At 35.9% G+C, this 16,705-nt stretch overlaps 1 protein-coding gene across 5 annotated transcripts in view; it reads right to left on the bottom strand.

Moving 5' to 3' along the window:
• The window catches only part of NPAS3 (neuronal PAS domain protein 3), a 592,150-nt gene that overhangs the window by 180,152 nt on the left and 395,293 nt on the right, over nt 1-16,705 (bottom strand). The gene's annotated exons all lie outside the window — the stretch shown is intronic.

The raw sequence follows: 16,705 nt of genomic DNA, 5'->3' as shown, positions 1-16,705 counted from the left end.
CAAATAGAAATAGATTCAAACAAAGACATCACAGAATAAATTGAGGAAAATATTCTGGCTTTTGTGAGAGTGGTTTTAATTTGAACCCTTAAGACAATTCCTTTCTATTCTGTCTACATATTAATAAACATCATATGAGTATATTACTAAGTCCAAGTTGATGAGTATATACTAGTTATTTTACTGCCATGCTTATATCTGCCATATACTGTATAACATTTATCTCATTTGCTTCATAGAAGAAATATAGAAAAATAAAATATTCTCTCTTTTTTAATGAAGAAATAAATAAGGAAAACAAATAACCTTCCAACTGAATGGCATATATAAAAAAAAATCACCCCCCATTGTTCAGAATCAAAGCAGAGAATTTCCATTTCCAAAAACTCAAATGGAGAAAATAAAATCCTGCCATCACTCAGATCGCTATGGACCTCAATAATTTGTAAATTAATTGAGGATTACACACACATGCATGCACATGCACACATATAAGCATACACCATTTTCCTTTTGTGAGACAACAAAGCCAATCAGCAGATTACTGTCAAATATGTTTACAGCTTAGGTCTCTAGAAATGCTATGAATTTCATCCCTTTGGTGTAAAAGTCTAGATCAGATTTTACTTTGACAGATTCAAGTCTTTGGATATGGTTTTCCTTGCAACTGCAAAAATCAAAATACAATTACAGTGATTAATGGATACCTTTTGAAACATGAGTGCAGTTAATAAACAGAGGACTATATTCTAAACTGACACAGAGTAAATCAAGGAACATCCAGAAGGGAGTATACCTCTACAAATAAGAGTAAATCTTCACTAGGAAGAAACTACCTTCATACACTATCTATGTCTTTACCTTCCTGCCTTTTATGAGGATGACTATTGACAAAAAATCATTGGCTATTGCGAAAGTAAAATCACAAAATTCCAGAAATTAGAAATGCTAAAACAGCTCAGAAAATATGAAACAGCCCAAATGTCAGGAGGAACAAGGAAAAATCCCAAAAATCCCACCCCAAGTATCCCCTTGTGATAAAGGAACATGTAAAGGAAATATTAACTGGGATTAGCCTGGTTTTTCCTTGGAAGGAAAAAGCACATAAATTTGATGGAGATACGTGATGAAAAAATAATGTAATCGCTCCTTTACAAATACACAACAGTGATTTCTGAGGGGTTTTAATATTTCTATTCTTCTGCTTCTTGACTAATTTCTGACAGGCTACTAGTCAGAAGCTGTCTTTGGCAAAATTTCACCCCACTCTGATGTAGTAGGTGGTAGAATTAGGTCAAAATCTGAGTTTTCTAAAAGTAATAGACTGCATATTGGAAAACAAACCCTCACTAAAGACACTGCATTTAAAAAAGACTCTAATTTATATTTATGAATTAATAAAAATGTAAATCTGCATAGATTTCCTTCATGTAAAAACATTTATATTATGCAAGTAATTTATGGCCTCTTATAAATCATCATCATTTCTTTCTCAAATTATTAACATCACTTCCTTGAATTTTTAACATCAATAACAGGTGGAAAATTTGGAACAGTGAAAGTTCAAACTTAAAATCATTCCAGGACAATCAAAACCTTTACACATCTGATCTCTCCCACAATATACAATCTCTTACTCAGCAAAGTAAATCTTTAACGGTCTTAGTTAAATATTCCTGATTCTCTGTCCCGTGCTCCTTTGAGAAAACTGGGTTAACCAGCTGGGACACGGCTCTGTCTCCCTGGCCACCACTACAGAGCTCCATTCTCCACCATCACCAGGACACTGTCACACAGACGGGCACCAAAGGGCTGTCTGCAGCAGTCAGCTCCCCCGGGTGTGGCAGTATGTGCAGACACGCTTCAGAACAGTGTTTGCAATACGAGTTATGACAAGCCTACCAGAGGTTTCTTACTAACCCATTCTTAGCAGTTGGCATGACTGTGATATCTGCCTTTCTTGAGGGAAGATGTTTCATAGATTATTTGTGCATCATATAAAAACAACTTTCCTCTTCTCAGTTTTTTATATAGCTTTTGGTGTGGTCCCCTTGCTCTGTTACTTGAGAGAGTGATGCACAGTTTAAGCACATTTATGATCTGGTCTGTTTAGCACACTGCATTAGTGTGTAACTATCTGGCATATCTGGACAAAGTTTTGTAAGAACCGGGAAAAAAAATTCTCTGTCACTGATGACTTTTCTGCCTCTTTTATACACATCATCTTATTTAGGAATTCAGGCTTAATGAAACAAAAGGAAGGAATTTGAAGGAATCTTTGAGTACTGATTAGGCAGAAATGTTTCACTCTGTGTAATTTTGAAATTGGTGGAAACCAGTTTTGCTGGAAAAAATAGAAACAAATAAAACTACCTCTAGTTGACATAGCTGTACAAAGAAATTTCAACCTGCATGGCTAAAGTTTGAAAGCCATCAGTAACTGGAAGGGTGTTGAAGTGACAAGTGTTAGTCATTTTAAGCACTTTCTACTTTTCCATGCTATTAACTCTGATTCTCTCCTTTCAATTAAATAGCTTTACTTTATTAGTTTTACTTGTTTAGTCTTTTTTTCTCTTTCTTTCTGGGAGACTATTCCTTACTTTTGCCCCCAAGTTTTACAAGGGAGATAATTGAGGAGGCAACACTGAAGGACTGGCAGGGCCAATGCAGCACACCAACACCTTTGGATATGATCAGTAACTTCCTGTGCCATAAAATGTGTTCATTAACCCATCTGAGGCTACTAAGTCATGGTCATTCTTTCTCCATTTCTTTTTCCACCTGACTGAAGTTATGCTTATGTGCAACTACTGACCAAATCCAGCATTTTGTTCAATCGAGCAAAACCAGAAAGTTTATTTAACCATATTTTGAAAGAGCCACAGATTAACAGCTAATGGACACCTAACTTCTTCCATGCCTGAAATACAAAGACATTGGAACAAAAGCTCCAAGTACTAAGCTAGAGTTCCAATACCTAAGAAAAATGACAATAAAAATAGGAGGAGAAACAGCCATCTTCCAATGCAAGGCAGTTCCTCCCACCAGTATGAAAGGGCTGAGACAGACCACTTTTGTGACAATGTTGTTGTTCCTTCTACAGGTCAAACAGTAGTTCTGAAGGACTGTCTCATTCGTTATTCATAGGTATTATTTATGAATATTTATTATTTAAGTAATGCGTGTTGAAATTTTTCAATTTTTCATAAAGCGTACGTCCTTTGTGCATGCCAAGAGAGCAGCAGACTTCAGAGAAGATGCAAGACAACATAACACAGGTTATGTTATATACTGGGGAAGAGTATGTGATACCACTGCATACTACACATTTGCAAACAATTTTGCTTTCATGAGAGATATTGGGAAGTATTATTCATATTAGTTATGTATAACTAAGGACAAAACAAATGAGAGAAGGGCAGTGAATTGAGTCAGCTTTCAAGTATCTCTTTTGAAAGGAGTACCACAGTGCTTTCCAGCTAGAATTTCTGAACAGTTTCAATGTAGTTTGCAGGCAGATAGGATTTCTGTTCTGGTTGTTCCAGAGTTAACTATAATATAAAAATAGGGTTTGAAAAGGTAACTGGGTTATTGTAATGTCCTATTTTCACTGAAGGAGAGACCATGCATATAAGGAAAATTTTCTTGTCGTAATTTCTCTCTTATATTTTTAAGTAAATGAAGTTGACTGTCATAAACCTAGTCCTATCTCATCTAGTGTGGCAGCTGAGAAAGGGTCAGGGTGACCCCAAATGCCAATTTTGAGCACAATCCAATTTAAGGTAGACTGGCAACTTCTTGTTTAAAACTACAGTTGCTGGCTTTATGCAAAATGTGATTAAAGCTGAAGCTCTCTATTACTTTTGATTTCAGAAAACCATTATGTATTATGCTGTTTCAATCACCACAGGCTACTTTTTAATATATTTTTTTTTTAACTGCCCCACTGTTTTCAACAGGCGCCAATTAAGATTCTGGGGTCAAAGGGTTAATTACATCTTCTTACCCACTATGTAGAATTTTCTGATTATTAACCAAGGTTGGATTAAGATGAAAAAGAACCGACACAAATGTTAATGCTTGCCCCTCCTCAAGAAGATTTATCATAATACCATGCTGAAATCTATATGCTCTCTTCAAAGCTGTTAAAGAATGAAATCTTGGAGGGAACGCTAAAATAAATGCTTTAAAGATATGCAAGTATCTGATTTATTGAGCCAGTTTTCTTATTCCTGAAAACTGTTCTAAATTAGCCAGGGAGGACTGATACAAGTTTTTCTTTGTCACATACCAGCAAGTCAATGTGGTAGACACGAAGGAAGTGAGGCTCAGATTTAAAAGCCACTAGCTACAGCACCCCAGAACAATAATGCAAATTATAATAATTTATATCCTCTGACATCAGAATAATACAAAAATGTAAAGCAGAGGTTTTAACCCAAAATACTCCCTGCCTTTTACAGTATTTGAAACATAGTGAGGTTGTTTCCTTTCAGGATATGAAATGCACTGTACCACTTTGACCGAATATGCACTTATGTATAATGCATCATAGTAAACGGATTTATATTTGTCAGAGGAATTTTGTCCCAGCCATTTTTGCATATTCCCACTACAGGCAAATTTAATTCGCTGGAGTCTTACTACAGTGTCCTTCTGGAGAATATCCTCATATTTCACACTATCCGTGAAGTCCCTAATTCTTTCTAGTGTGTTCCAATGCTTAAAAAAACCCTGTTACCCTGACCTAAACTCCAGTTAGAGTGAAGAATTACCAGTAGGCTAGGTTATTTTAATGACAGATTATTTTAAACTAAGCCTTCACCATCTGTTCCACCCCCTAATTATGAATGCAAAAAGGACATATTTCACAATTACATCAGTAAAAAGTAAGATATACATGATTTAAATGCATGTGTGTGTTCTTTGTCCAATGCAGCATGCATCTGTGATGCTTTTCTCATCATTCAGGCTCTGATCCGGAGTTAGGGGCTGGGGAAGGTAATACTCCCCCTGATAAAACAGACTAATTGATATACTAAACTTTTTCCTGGAAAACAGATCATCTTAATTAGAATTTTTCACTCTGATGACATAGTGATATTATAACTGGAACTAAGCATTTATTTAAGGACAAAGCCTGTCACCAATTAGACATTCAAAATTCAATAACAGTGAAAATATTTTACTCTTTTTTTAAAAGAGAGGAAGCATTGGATGCAACTGACATTTATGAGATAAAATAGTCCCTCTCTTATAATATACATACAATTGCATTATTTATTTATCGATTGTGTCACAATATGGCTTAAAAATATGATTTACTAAAGAAAGAAACAAAAAAGTAAGTTTCATTTCAACATGGCAACCATTTTTGGATAGGGGGATTAAAATTAAGTAAAAGGCATAAATGATAGCTAGCAGAAATCTGGCCTTAGTACCTATCTTCTGTCCTCTCATTATTAAGGTATCAGAGCAATATCCTCCAGCAACATCAACAAACATGCAAAAGCATTACTACTTAGGTGGAAAATCTGACCTTGGGCTTTCACAATTAAGTACTATCAGACAACTGGAGTATTGTGCTGAGAAATAGGATTTTACATGGGATATATTTGATACATATTAATAAATGAGCAACTGAAGTTTGATCATCTACTGACTTACACAAATCTCTAAAAGCTTAATTTGTCCTCTTCCATCTTTTTAATCCCTTGCAAAAAAAACCACCCCAAACCGATCTCAAATAAACAAAACAAAACAAAAAAAACACATCCAAAGAAAAGTAAAAAAAAAATTTAAAAAAAGGCATAAGACTTATTTCAGCCTTCCTTGGGCTACAAGCTTTTTACCACTGAGCAAAAATCCCAACATAAAACACATGGAAATCCTGGGTTTCAACTCTCATACTGCTGCCATTTTTTCAATCACAGTCCACCAAACCAGTTATATGGCTTCATGACCATAGACTCCTTGTGAATTAATGACATACTTGGCAACAAGGCAGCATGCATTTGGCACCAAAACAACTACAGTAAAAAAGATGAGGTAAGGGGACAAACTCAAAGGATGTGGTTAGCACGAACTTTGATGCCAGCTTCCTAATTCGTCATTTTCATGCTCTTTGCTCGTGTGGTCAGGATGTAATTTATGACAACAAGGGAGTGCCAAAAAATAAATTTGTCAATAATAATGAGGTCTGCTTTATAGCTCAAAGCCAATAAATGAAGGAGGAGGAGTAAACTTTACTGATTCCCTTGATGCATCTTTCACAGACTTAGAGAATAAGTATGTTTATACAACAGAATAAGTATGTTTATACATCTAAAACAGCAAAAACTTGCAGTGGCAGTTTTACTACTCGACTAGAAAAAAAAAAAAAGTTATTCCAGAACAGAATGATTGCAGAACTAGAAAGTGCAGAAGAGAAAAGTTTAGAGGCAAGAAAATGTTTAAAGGTGAAAGTCAGGTTCTTAAGATGTACTCTCTGGATGGGTCACTGATAATATATTAACAAGTATTAGAGGTTAGTTGGAGAATCACAGCAAGATTGCAAATCTCTAAGTGATGGATGTTCAAGAAAAAAATCTGAGATTAGGAGTTTGACAGTTTTTTGAGTACAATTTAATAAATTACTTTTAGGAATCTCTTCCCTGTAGATAGAAATATTATTTTTTGTAGAAGGCCATTCTATATCGCCGCATAATCTCAAACCACCCTGTGAAGTCATGTATTAAAGCACCGAACTTCTATCTTTAGGATTTCTGATGAGTTCCTAACCTTTCATTATTTATGATTCCTAGAGCTCCTAGTGCTGGATCCAGACTCTTTGGACAGGAGATTGTGATGCCAATAATTGCATACCACATAATGCCATCAGGTTTACCCATTTAGGATGAGAGTTGTCATACAGAGATTACATTATGTACCTCTTCCCCTGAGAAAGTGATCACTTTAGGTCAGGATTAAGTGTACATCTATCTGTGGACTGCTTTTGTTTTGTATACATAGTGTTTGAATGTAAGTGGTTCTTGCCCTGCAGTGGTACAAATATTGCAATCAGTTATGCATTTCTGCACTGAGAGGTGCTGCCCTGAGTAAAGGACAATGTATGTACCTGCATAACATTTACTAAATAAGTGCCAAAAGTGAAAGAGTAAGGTAATGCAGCAGCAGGTGCTAAGATACACAGAGCTGGCAGAATGAGGGCTTGAGTGCCCAGACCTGCACCTCAGACCACACAGGAATAGATTGTAGGGGCCTGATCTGACTGGAACACAGGGGAACTAGAAGCAAAACTGATTGTGGGAACAATAAGCATTGTTGTGAATGTTATTATTTCCCAAGCTGCAAGTCTGAAGCCCTTTTATGTTATGTATAAATATTTCAGTTTATGTAAGCTCAATTTAAATTGATCTTATATTTGTTGTGCATTTGCATGTTTGGTTAGCTTTTCTGTCAATCTACACAACCTGACACTATGTGAAAGCAAACAGATAAAGATAGCTAAATATCAGCTGTCCAAAAGCCTAGGTGAAAAAACTAAAAGGAAGAACTTTTTATAGAGTTAATTTCACTATTAAAATATCATCTGTGCACTCAATAGGTACTCAGATGCTGTGGTGATTGATCCTGACAATTGGCTTGCTATAATTCGACCTCTATCCAGACCTGAATATGTGTTCTCACTCGCCTCACATAATTTTATACATATGAAGCAGAGAGGCAGTGTTCAAGGAAGAACAGGATGAGCGGCTTGTGTTTAGCATATTTAATCTATTAGATGGCAATACATACAACCAAAATAGATTTGAATGAGAAATTGAGTTCTTTGACTAGCATTTCACTCTGATTTATATTCTTCTTGAAAGAACATCTTCAGAATACTTTTCAGACAATGGAATACAGATATAATAAGAACACAGAACATTAAGAATAAATCCATAGTCTACCCAATACAGTGCTGTTTCTAACTGTAACACTTTAAGTTACATGGAAAAAAAAATTAAAAACTCATGTTCTTATCTTCAGCCTCTTATTCCATATTATAATGCAGAGAAGACAGAACCTGGTCCTAATCTGCTAAGAGTTCCTCCAGCTGTCATTAATCCTTGAACTAATGTAGGAGATCCATTTGCTACACCCATTCTTCCTCCACCTATGGGAGTGTGGAGCAGTTCCACATATGTTCCCTCTGAAGTCTCCCAGGATCCATAGACAGTTGGGCTAAATTAAAGCAGCCATTCACTTTTCCACTAAAAACCAGTACATAGAAGCCTCCAGAATTGTTACTGCCATTTGAATCCCTAATCTTGTGATTGAATCCTTGAATCTGGACTGATGCAAATCAGAACATGCTAGCTACTAAAAGCTGGGTTTATTGAGACATGGGGCAGGGGGGGAGGGGAGGGAGAAGAAAGAGAGGAAAAAAGCCCACAAAACTCTGACCCCATAAGGTTTGTATTTTGAAGTGGTTCTTGCAACTCTGAAGATTGTTTTCTCTACTCTGCATGTCCTTGTCTGTGTACCCCACTAGCAGCATTCATATCCATGGTTAGTTTTTTCCAGATTTAACAGAGGTCTTAGAGAAATTCCTACAGGTTTAGAGAAAACAAATTTAAAATGGAGATGAGACCTCTGAGAGCCCTCTGCAGCAGAAAAATCTGGACTATGAGTTTCTATAGTATTAGATAGCATGGAATAGAGACCTTTCAAATGTTCTGATCACTGAAAAATAGTCAGGTTACACTGTCTTAAGGCACAAAAGTCAATAGAAGACAGGATGCAAATCTACATAAAACTGCTGTGCTATTCTGGTTTTCACAGAAGTTTTGTTTTCCATTCATTTATCTGGGCAGGGAATACAGGAGTACTGCAACTACATGGAACAAATAAATTTCTGAAACAAATTGGATACTTCATTAATAATAAAAATATTTCAAAATCTTCCCCTGATATAATTATCCACAACATCCACATTCCTCACAGTAAAGTTGATATCTTTATGCTGGGTTGCAGTACTTTGTGCAAGGGTTTTGAGCTTACAGTGCTTCAGTCCAGAAGTACATTTCACACAAAAGTGGGAAATGCACATTTATGTGAAAATCAATTATCCTGAGGGAACTGGAGGTCTGGTCCTGAATGAATGTGAGGAAATCAACTCAGTTTGCCACTACAAAACACTATTGCTATGTTGACCTTCCACTTCTGTTTCACAGCTGGAATATGAGAGCAGGTGAGAAGACAGTATGTAGGTTTGCCATCAACAGGACTCTAATCTTACCCTAGGCTATGAAGAAATACTGTGTTTCTCTCTCCCTCCTTCTTCTCCTTTTTTTCTTTTTTTTTTTCCCCCTGAGCTCACCTCTAATGCCTGTGTTGGTAAAGATAAGTATGGATTTTGCTGTTTACCAGCTCATTGCATAAATTCAAGCATATCAACAGCACAGAGCAGCTCTTCCAATGAAAAAGGTTTATATTCTTTTTAAAATACAAGCTAATATATTACAGTGGCACCTCTGACTGCTGTGATAATTAAGGGTCTGTTTGTATTTCCATAATAAAATCCTATTCTCTAGTGTGGGGACTAGTAAGTGAGTTATGATTTGTCCAGAAGCCAGAAACACAAGGTTTCAACTAATAATATCTTTTTTCCTTTTAGAGACAGAAAATGTTCATCTGTATTTTGACACAGGGTTTTAGTGTGCAGCCAAATTATTATGTTATTCCCTTAAGGGGTGCCCTGAATCAGCTGCAGCATAAAGTATCAGTAACCTGCTCATCATAGGGTGCTCAAGACTTCCTTGAAAGTGCAGGGTACAGTAGCGGTTGTTGTGCCAATAATCCACAACACCACATTATCTAAAGAGCCCTGAATGAGTCTTGACATCACCAATCCTAATGCTATTTATTGCACGTGTCAACAATCTATATGTTGGATCTCGTGCCCAAGTAGGTACTGACATGATTGCTCTCCACTGTTACTATCTGATTCACTCCAATTTGTTAGAGACCTGAAACTTAGTCTCTACCTAATAAGATTGTGGTAAAAGTGCCTTCATAAATGAAAGTGATGAAAGAAAACTCCTCCTCTTGCCAAGTGTTAACACCATTTTCCTGTTACTCAGAATCACCCAGACAAAACCAAGGGAACACTTCTAATTTCTTACTGTGATTCTTTAAACATACAGTGTTTAAAGTGTGAGTGTAGCATCCCAGCTTCTCTTGCTTTCAGTGTGATGTTTTTCTTCTTTCTGCTGCCATATATTTCTAGCTTGTTGGAATTAAGTTCTCCCTCAGAAGTTTTCTGCACCATTTCCCAGTTCTACAATGAAGTTACTATGACACCCATTGATATCATAAACTAGTATTAAAATTACTAGTGAAAAATCATATAATAAAACAAAGTTCCATGCATTTGCAAATGTCTCCTGTCTTCAGACTTGTCTACTTTTAGACCCTAAGCAATAACATACATGTTTGTCTGATTTTCTTAATCATTTCTCCATCTTTTTCCCTTCCTTTAAATCACTGTAAAACTACATTGAGCCAAAATCGAATAGAGTCATAGAGTGGTTTGGGCTGGAAGGGATCTTGAAATGCCATCTATCTCCAACCTCCCTGAAATGAACAGGGACATCAATTAGATCAGGTTGCTCAGGTCCCCGTCCAACCTGACTTTGAATGTTTCCAGGGATGGGGCATCCATAACCTCTCTGGGCAACCTATGCCAGTGTTTCCTTACCTTCACCATAAAAAATTTCTTCCTTGTATCTACTCTGAATCTACCCTCTTTTAGTTTAAAACTATTACCCCTTGTCCTAGCAAACTTTACTGACAGTGCTCTTTATGCTACCATAAGAATGCCTTTGCTGTTTGAATTCTGTTCCATTACCATGCCCAAATGAACATGCTGCCTGACACACCACACAGAAAGCAGTATAGATAGACTTCTGCATGTAAATTTTCCATTTTAATTGGCAGCAACCCCTCCAACTTAAAATAAATAAATTTAAGTGGTCATGCTTTAATGAGTTCCGACATATATCTGAATTTCTTCAATCTGTTTTCAGTCACTATAGTGAAAAAGAAATGGTATTTTATCAGTCATTCCCCGACTCTGGTTTGAAACCAGATGGGAAAGAGCAGAAGCACACACACACAAGATAACTGCAACAGAAATATAACCAAATGTTTTCCACGTCTGAGAAGACTGTTTGAGTTCTGACTAGGGTTTAAAATCTAAACAGTTTTTTCAGCCTAGTTACTATCCTTAGCAGGATTACAATTCAGCTTGAGGAGATTTCCTATCGTACTCAAGTCTGGGTTTATTTCTAAATTAAAATTTTAATGGAAAATAAAATAAACACACTAGAGTGCTTAGAAATTCAGAACACTTTTTGACCCCTAAAAAATGGGCAGTAATGGCATATGAAACTTTAAATCATCCTTGTTTCAAACTGCAATATATCTTGCAATATATTTCTACCTAAACCTTGTCGGAATCAAATTCTCCCCCAGAGGCTGCCTGTGCCATTTCCCATTCCTTCAATGAAGTTGCTATGCCACCCACTGATATCACAAACCAGTAGTAAAATTAATAAAAAATCATATAATACAACCAATGTAGAACTAGAATTTCCAACAGGGAATGAACATGAAAAGGAAAAAAATCGGACAAAACCAGTTTTGGAAGGCAAACAGAAAGTATGTACATACAACAGCTATTTGAAATTAGTTTCTCAAATTTACACATCAAATTCTGTCTGCAGCAAACTCCTAAAAAATCTCTTGCCATAACTATCTCCTTCTGAGGAATCTCACTCTTTTGAGACCAAAACCGACTTAATTGCAGAATTAGTGTTTCCTAAACTACTCTTTAATAGCAATCTGAAACCAAACCAAACATAAAGTCTTGATGAATTTGCAATATATTGCCTTTATTCCCAATAAAAGAAGCTTCATTTACCTTTTCAATATATTCAATAAGATGTGCAGATAGCTCTTTAAGTTTACAGGTCTCAAAGTTAAAATAGATTACATTAAAAAACTGAGTATAGTTTAAAATCTGTGGATGGCAACTCCATTGCACACAGACTGGAAAGCATTTCTGTTGATCTGTAAAGGTAAACTGAAAGATTTTTGCTATTTCTAAAAAAGAAATGTAAGCTTTATAAACATTGTAAAATTTATTTGATTCGCAAAGCCACAGACAAGAATTGAAATGCACAGAATAGAAAGGAATCCCAGAAGTTAGGGTGAAACTTTATCATGCAATGAGAATTTCCAGAGACTAACTACTGATACAAAGTCCAGACATACTGAATTTGGAGCAAAGCTGCTCAAATCTATCAATATTTTGTGTCTCACATACGAACTTGTACTACTGTCTCTGACCTACAGTAATTACAGTCTACAAATAATAAGTAGTTAATTTCAAAAATCACGACTATCCAACTCCTTAAAAACTCCTTCCTATCACACACTGAAGTGTTATGCTTCTATACAAATGATATCATAAACTACTGTTGCAAGTACTACAGCTTCAAATCGCATTTATTATTTGTAAATGCTTGTTGAACACAGCAGGTGGCAAAATGATTTCGCATCATGAACAAATACATATGGTTGCCTGAGCCCCAATTTTAGAGTAGATAAACCTATTTTCTGGTCCTGCATTTAATGGACTAGAAACAAGCAATATGCAGCTAAACCATCGTACATATTCTGGCAACTCACTACTTCAAATGAACTTTCTCACATGAACTACTGTGCTTAAAACAACTTAAAAGCAAATCACACATCTCACATATTCAGTGACTGGCTCATCTGCAATATTTCCTCTCACAGTTTTCAAGAAGGATTATGCACTATGGAAAAGAAAATGCAAAGGTAAAAGCAAGTGTTATGTAGTCTAAAATCAATAGACAGAGAGAGGACATTAACCAAGAGTCTAATAAAAAGATGCTGCCCTAGACAGTAACATAAAGAGCCCTGATATATTTTTCTCTTCAGAAATAACATTCCTTATGCCAATTTTCCCTTAGCACTGCAGCAGTTTCTCTGTGTATATACACGTCATTTTATTTTTTTGTCTTGTTCCAATTTTATGTTTGCATTTTATTTTCTCATTTCCTTGCTTCTACTCCCCTGTTTCTCTTTACTGACTTGATGTTTACACAGACCTTTACTAGAATTGCAGGGTTTGGAGAGATCCCATTTTTCTTCTTTGTTGTAATGCCCACAGTTTTTTCCCAGAGAAAAGATAAGTTTACCCAGAAAATAAAAAGCTAATACAACCTTTTGCTCATCAACAAAGTATGCCTTGCTGTAGCCAGGAATAAGTTAATAAAACAAGGAAAAAGCTTAGTGGCTTAAAGAAAAAAAACACACCTCCTTGGGGTTATGAACGAACAATGTTGTTTTTTCTTCCCAGCGTGCAAGGATTTAATTAAGTGATAACAGTCACCTTGGGGTGGCTGCACAAGGCAATAATATCTAGGTGAAGAAAAATGCTGAAGAGAGTTGAGTACAGTCAATTTATCTTCAGAGAAGGCAATAAATGAACAAAGCATAGGTATTTGGCTGATTGTTTTGGAATGTTTCCATTACTGATAAACATCAAAATAAAAGGACAAAGATTTGGTATTTTCAGTATCTGAAATGCATTAAATACAGAAAGAAATGAAGGAATAAATCATGGTGAGGTCATATCCTAGAGTTCTAATTGCAAATGGTTTGGTAATTATTCAAGCTAAACATAGAACAAGGGAATTTTAATGTTGACACAAAGGATAGAAATACAGCTGAAATGTGTATTTATAGCAAACACAAAACACTGTATGAATTTCACTCTGGAGAAAAAGAAATGGTAAGTGTAGATGGAAAGAAATGATATATATTACACAAATATATTCAACTTCGCAGCCAGCAACCCAAATTCAAGGATTTAAAAATACGTTTGTGGGAGCTCTTCAGGAAACAAGCAGCAAGCTTAATTATCTGTAAGCCTATGTTCTGCCACCCCCATATGCAGGGAAAGATGTGTGAGAAAGAGCAACATAAAGCAGAGAAGAAAGACTACCAGGGAGAAACATTCTCCTTTACCACAAAGCTGCTAACAATTTGTTTTACATTACTTGCAACATAGGGTTTGAAAGGAATACACGGGCTGTCCTTAGGGAGCATGATGTGTTCAAAGGGGTCTGAAAGCTATGTATGTAACCAGTTATTTCCAGTAACAGCACTTAGTCTTCCAAAATTCAGCACAACTCTTAATACAGCTACAACAGTTCTTAGCCAGTTGCATATTTGGCCAAACAGGCACAAATGATATTAATATGTAGATGGGAGAAGCAGAACAAACACACTAATAATCTTGGGAATTCATCATACTCCTTTGTCCCTCTCAAGTTGGAAAATCTCATATTCTCTTTAGTTTTGATACTTATCCTGAATCTCTCTTCAGCAATGAGGGAATTGATAGGTATTTCCCTGAGTTTACAACCAGTTTAAGTACTCCTCACCCACACATGTCTGCATGGAGACGATGAAACCTACAGACAGTTGTTTTTTTAAATGTGTGGGCAGGTACTCTTTCAAAGAGAAGAAAAGTCAGTAATTAATGGCTCACACAGCATCCTGAGGAAAAAAACATGAAATATGCGTGTGTTTGTGAGACAATGTAAGAGCAGGAGACAGAGTTTGAAGGAAAAATATCAATTTCTGAAAAGCATAAAACATTTTCAACTTGAACATAAAACTTAGAACACTAAGTTGTCTCATTATGACTTCAAGTATATGCTCAGCTAAAGTACTTAAATAAACACTGCTTGTCAGGGCCTGTGATTTTAAGTAAGATCTACATTAACGATTGGTCCCACAGCAGTTAATTTCCTTCTAAAAGCAATATTTCCTTTAAAAACACTTTATTAACTAGATATATGCATTCATGTCTCACCTGTAGGAGGCTGAAGGTTTATCACCTGCCTGACACTATTGTTTGACCTCGGTAATGTGACAAATGCATCCCAGTTAAAACGATAAACTTATAGGTTATTGCCATCAAGACTAGGGAAAAGCTTGCATAATACAATGAACAAAGTTCCCCTTTCCAGTTACCATGGAAGTTCTGCATAGTCACAGAGATGGGTCAAACAGGTTTTTGGACTCCAGGTTTTTGAACTAGAAACATGGACTAAAATATGACATGACAGAATTAAAAGTGTTTCACAAATGCCTCCAGTTAACGTGTGACTTCAGCTACATGATCTTAGTAGTGTGCAATCTTAGAATCAAAATACAATATTCTTCTTGTGCTTGAGATTACACACTCACTGTTCTATATGTTTAGCCATTTTCTCTCACTCTTCCCCCCCCCCTTCTTTTTTCTCTTTTGATTTTTTTTTTAATAATTATTGGAAATTAATAGGATCTTATAATGTGAAACTTGGACTGGCTTGTTTTCCTGAACTAACTATTGCTTCAGCACCTCCTCCACTAATTGAGAATATTCACCTGCTTTGAGGTACTGATCAAGTAGAGCCAGATCAAGCTCACATCTTGGGGTCCTCCTTCCTGCCTTCAGGATACAGTGCACTTCTCATGAATCCAGAGGGCTAAAAACTTGGAAAAAACTTCCAGAATGTGTTGCAAACAACATGAATTTGATGGATTTGAAGGATGGAAAGAAGGAAGATTTGAGGGTCCAACAAAAATACTAAGGGAAAAAACCAACAATAGGGAATAAATCTCACAATAGCAGGAACAAGCTAAAGCTCACTTGTAGTTATCGAAAACAATGGAAAATGAGAAAATATAATGACTGTAAAGGACAGAATGAGGAAAAAAGAGGAACAGAACAAAAGGCAGTGAAAAGAGGACCAAAAATGTGCAAGAGAAAGTAAGATGAGTTTAAGAGAAGATGAAAGAAAAAGAGGGAGACAACTACTAAGTTGCACTTGTAGTAAATAAATTCACAGAATAAATGCCAACTCATTGCAGACTTTGTGTGAATATACAGTTATGGCATCCAGAAATTATTTGGTACTTCAAAAAACCCACAGATAATATAACCTCCAGAGCAACTTACATGGCAAGTGCACAAGTCAGGACTAATTCAGCAACATCTGAACCAAAGCATAGATGAAGAAGGATGATTTCTTTTCTTCTGAAGAATCTTTCACAAACTTTTAATGTTACATACCTATTCTTGCCAGGGTTAAATTTTATTCCTTGCTTACAAAGATTGATATTGTGTCTGGAAAATGCCAGACTTCACAAAACGGTAAATTTTCCCACATTATCTTCTTGGACATATCAGTGTAACATTTTGTTCTTCTTTGCTCAAACTGTTTAGCTGTGTGAACCTGTTCAGGGTTGGCAGTCCAAGGCATAGCCTTGTAAAAAATGCTTGTATGCAAATCAAGAGAAAAAAAATCTTACAGTACTCTGCTCTTACAGTGGTCAACACTGGACAGCTCTCAGCAGAAAATATAAAGTCATTCAGCATGAAAATCTGCTGTTACAGAACAAACCCTTTCCCCTTAAAATATCTCAAGAAATACTACTATAGAATGCACTTAGAAATAATAAAAAAGGAGAAATGTTGTTTTCTTGCTTTCCCATTTAAGCTAATATCAGTCAAAAAAATTTGTCACATGATATATATATATATGTGTGTGTGTATATATATACCATCAATGTG

Source organism: Sturnus vulgaris, chromosome 6, assembly GCF_052056855.1.
Source record: "Sturnus vulgaris isolate bStuVul1 chromosome 6, bStuVul1.hap1, whole genome shotgun sequence".
Taxonomy (NCBI): domain Eukaryota; kingdom Metazoa; phylum Chordata; class Aves; order Passeriformes; family Sturnidae; genus Sturnus; species Sturnus vulgaris.
Note: the sequence above shows the minus strand (reverse complement) of the source record. Positions and strands in the feature narration are given on the sequence as shown.